The sequence below is a fragment of the Gekko japonicus genome, unplaced genomic scaffold, assembly GCF_001447785.1.
Source record: "Gekko japonicus isolate JY-2015 unplaced genomic scaffold, Gekko_japonicus_V1.1 scaffold5508, whole genome shotgun sequence".
Lineage (NCBI taxonomy): Eukaryota > Metazoa > Chordata > Lepidosauria > Squamata > Gekkonidae > Gekko > Gekko japonicus.
The window spans coordinates 34698-39730 of record NW_015175019.1 but is presented as its reverse complement, the minus strand read 5'-3'; positions in this window follow the sequence as shown (position 1 = coordinate 39730).

Genomic DNA, 5033 nt, shown 5'->3' with positions numbered 1-5033 from the left:
CATATTTCACTCAAGCCATATTTTGCCATTTTTTCTTCAGTTGTACCCTCCCTAATTGTACCCTCCCTGTGCCTGGGATACTCCCTCATCGCTGGCAGAGCTCTCGGTGCCAGGAAGGGCCTTTCCTATCTCTCCTTCCTTCTCCTCCCCCTTCATGCTCCTTTAATCAGGTTTAATCAATCTGCACTGACAGTTGACTCTACAAATATGCATATTTCTGTTTCGCAAGATATCTTGCGAGCCAGTTTGATGTCGTGGTTAAGTGTGCGGACTCTAATCTGGGAGAGCCGAACACAGTAACCAATGATTGCTAGTAAACAGACTTAAATTTTCCCGGGCTATCTTGCCTAGAAGGAAGTCACCCGAACACAGTAACCAATGATTGCTAGTAAACAGACTTAGATTTTCCTGGTCTATCTTCCCATTGGCTCTGAGCCAAGTTTCCCTTCCAAGTCAGTCTAAACAATAGCACACAAGGTAAGACAGATTAACCCTATTGTTATGTATGTTATGTTCGAAAGCAATAAATTGCAAGTAGATAAATAGGTACCACTTCGGTGGGAAGGTAACAGCGTTCCGTGCGCCTTGGTGTTTAGTCATGCCGGCCACATGACCACGGAAACGTCTTCGGACAGCGCTGGCTCTTCGGCTTTGAAACGGAGATGAGCACCACAACCCTAGAGTCGGATTCGACTGGCTTTCGAGCAAGGGAACCTTTACCTTTACCTTTTATGTACTCTTATGGCCACACGAGCGCTAGAGAGGCCATGCGTTTGGACAGACCTTCGGGTCTAGAGACAGTGGACCAGATGGAGTACTCCTGTCCTTTTCTGTCCATGAATGTTAGCTGCACAATGTGTCTTTTCTAGGACCGGCAAAAAGCATCCATACAACTATTAAGAAGGCTGTCCCCCTTTTTGGAAGACTTCATGCAAAGAGAAGCGGGCTTATAATTCTAGAAACTCCCGTTGGGGCTTGACTTTTAAAACACTGATGCAAAATTGTCTGGTAGCTAGCAATCTGTATGTACTGAATGTTATTGCTTATTGAATGTAATGAATATTTATACCTGACTAGGATGAAATAACGATACACTATGCACCTGCCTGGAGCTGGCAACCCTATCAGTTACTGATACCTGGAAAAGAACTGGTGACAACCGGGTGATCTTCATTAAACACCAAGATGTCACTAATGCCCCAAAAATTCCTTCTCCAAGTTTTATAGATGCCTTTTCTGGACTCCTGATCAATCTAACTCAAAAGCTTCCTTGTTAGCGATTACTGATAGAATCTAATGAACATATCATTTTACTGTTATTCAAAGCACACACTTTTTAATGTGAAAGGTCAAAGTCCTATTACAAGGATTCCAAACTAATCTGAAATGCTTCTAGCTGCCAGCTCCAGGTTGGGAAATCCCTGGAGATTTTGTGGTGGAGTCTGAGGAGGGCAGGATTTGGGGAGGGGTGAGGCCTCCACTGGATATAATGCCTGAGAGTCCAGCCTCCAAAGCAGCCATTTTCTCCAGGGAGACAGACTTCAGTTGTCTGGTGGTCAGCTGTCATTCCAGGAGATCTCCAGGTCCCACCTGGAGGTTGGCAACCCTATAAACATCTAGAGCCTGTGGTCTTCCCATCACCCAATAGCCCCAGAGCATTTCTCACTCACACAGAATGAGGACTCTTGCTTTTGAATAAGCCTTTCGGAATACTTGGCCCAAGTATTCCAACAGAGATGTTGCAACGGCACCGAAAATCTCTGGGGAATGTCCAAGCTCCATTTCCATCCAAACAATCTTGCTGAGAAAACAAACTCTCTTACTGGAAACCAGCTGATAACCGGCTCTTCCTGATTAACTCTTTGTTTGTGGGGGGGGGGCTGATCTAATTTATAAATTCCTCTTTGAATGGCAGGTCCCGGTGCCAGGCAAAAGACATAACCCACCCCACGGGCCTCCACAGGCATTCTTCGCCACACGCAGAGAAGCTGCTGGAATGTGCCAGAAGATGCTGGCCTCTGGATAGCTTGTGAGCAGTCGGCTCCAGACATCTGGGCACCTGGCTGTCTGTCGGTCCGACCTCTGTGTAGGACTTAACATCTGCTTACAGCTGACAAACTGCCATTTCCAAGGGTCTGTAGAATCTTGGGGCTTTGTGCAGCATCATACCTGTAGACCCAGTTCAGCTTTCAATATGCACCCCTTCCCGATCCCACTCCAAATATACGATCTCATTGCTGGAGTGAGCGATTCAGCATGCCTGGACAGGGCGGGGTACTGTTGGGAAAACAGGCAGAAATACGTAATGCTCAGAGTTTGCAATGGATCTTTGCTTCAGTGGAGAGGAGACATTTCTTTCTGTGTAAAAATCTTTATTTCTAAGGGAAAGGCTCACTGGGAAACTACAAAATAACAAAAGAGATATCCAGCGCTACATTTTTACATCCTTACAGTAGAGAACACATGGTCACACACAATGGAGTTTCTTCTTCTTCTTCTTTACCCCTAGAAGGAAGTCACCCGAACACACTAACCAATGATTGCTAGTAAACAGACTTGGATTTTCCCGGGCTATCTTCCCTAGAAGGAAGTCACCCGAACACAGTAACCAATGATTGCTAGTAAACAGACTTAGATTTTCCCGGGCTATCTTCCCTAGAAGGAAGTCACTCGAACACAGTAACCAATGATTGCTAGTAAACAGACTTAGATTTTCCCGGGCTATCTTGCCTAGAAGGAAGTCACCTGAACACAGTAACCAATGATTGCTAGTAAACAGACTTAGATTTTCCTGGTCTATCTTCCCATTGGCTCTGAGCCAAGTTTCCCTTCCAAGTCAGTCTAAACAATAGCACACAAGGTAAGACAGATTAACCCTATTGTTATGTATGTTATGTTCGAAAGCAATAAATTGCAAGTAGATAAATAGGCCCCACTTCGGTGGGAAGGTAACAGCGTTCCGTGCGCCTTGGTGTTTAGTCATGCCGTCCACATGACCACGGAAACGTCTTCGGACAGCGCTGGCTCTTCGGCTTTGAAACGGAGATGAGCACCGCAACCCTAGAGTCGGATTCGACTGGTTTTCGAGCAAGGGAACCTTTACCTTTACCTTTTATGTACTCTTATGGCCGCACGAGCGCTAGAGAGGCCATGCGTTTGGACAGACCTTCGGGTCTAGAGACAGTGGACCAGATGGATCCTAACGTGGGCCAATGGGCTCACACGGATCCTGGAAAGTACCTATCGTAGACCTAGTGGTGTAAATATAGCCTATCATGGTTGTGGGTGGGTGTTTGGGTGTGGTTAGCTATGGAGATATAAGCTGGCCTCGAGCCAGACTATCCATCTTAAGTTCTCCAGGTAACCAATAAAGTATGAGCTGTAATCACGCTACTCCGCATCAGTCTCCGTGCTTTATACCTATAATGACTGCAATCTAGACCTTGCATCTCACACATTTCCAACAGGTACGACATCACTCTAAGTGTGTATAGATGTTATCGCCTTAAATGGGATGCCTCTCTTTGTCTTAACCTGGGAGCTGCCCTGCCCTCTCCTCCCTTTTGCCTTCTCCCTCTCTGCTCATGGCCTTCCATGGAGACGCATGTCTCTCTCTTGCAGGTCTCTGCTGTAGAGACGATGCCCTCATACTCCCACACACATGATGTCAGACAAACTGGCCATTTGTAATAGAGAAAGTCAGGGCTATTTTTGGGCAAGAACGCACAGGAACGGCGTTCTGGCTGGCTCCTGAGTTGGCCACGCCCAGCAGGAACTCATTAGCATGACAGGCCATGCCCAACAGCAGAAACTCATTAGGATTGGCTACATTAGGGGTCTGTGGCCTAACATGCAAAGGCGTTCCTGCTACAAAAAGGCCCTGGGTTTGGACAACAAACAACGTAAACAGAATAAGAAGCAAAAGGTGGGTGTGGCTGGATGACCACACTTCTGGTAACGTGGGGTGTGTGGCCTAATAGGCTAATGAGCTGTACTATCAGGGGTGTGGCCTAATATGCTAACGAGTTTCTGCTGTTGGGTATGGCCTATTATGCTAATGAGTTCCTGCTGGGCTTTTTCTACAAAAAAAGTCCTGGGGAAAGTACTCTTTCAATCAGGGTTCTCTCTGTCTCCTTTCGATTGCAACCTAAATGTGAACTGGTCGGATCTTCTTGAATCAATGTGAGTTTACCTTTTTTTTTTTTGCAATATACTTGGGAGGTTTATTGACTGCACTCAGTATCATACGTCTATAGCTGGGTAAACGCTGCTGTATTAACCAAATATCCCGATACTCCTGACAAACCCTTTGCATTTTATTTCTGAATTCTGATGATAACAGGCTTGCCACCAGCTTCCCCCTTCCCCAGACTCAGATAAGGTGTGCTAATTCCCCTCCATTGCTTGGGTCCCAGGGTTGCCAACACAAGCTTGGACAATGCCTGGAGATTTGGAGGGGTGGAGCCTGGGGAGGGTGGGGTTTGAGCAGTGGAGGGAGCCCAGCAAGGTACAATGCCACTTTCTCCAGGGGAAGTGATCTCATTTGTCAAGATCAGTTGTAATTCTGGGCATTCTCCAGGCCCCACCTGGAGGTTGGCAGCAGTACCGGCCAATAACCTGGCGTGGAGAAGATGTCCTGCTCCTTTAACAGAGGTGTAATGTGTGGAAATGGGCTGTTGAAGCTTTTCATAGCATGGAGAGAAACAGGGGTCATTTCCTGAGGGAGCGCACAGGAGAGGAGCTCCGGGAGTAAGGAGCCCAGGGAGTGGGCACATGCAGCAAGCCCCGCCCCCTGCTCCCAGCAGCCCTCAGTCGAGCCACAAGGAGTAAGAAGCAACCAGTTAAGTTGCAGAGCCCCCCCTCACCTTCAGGTACAAGCTCTCCCTCCTCTGTGCGAGCAGATTTGCACGTTCCACCCCCCCCCATAGCTAGCAATCCAAAACAGTCCAGTGGAGCCTGAGCGGTGGGTGTTGCCTTCTGACACACTTCCGGTGATGTCAGGGGGTGTGGCACATGCAAATAAGTTATGCAAA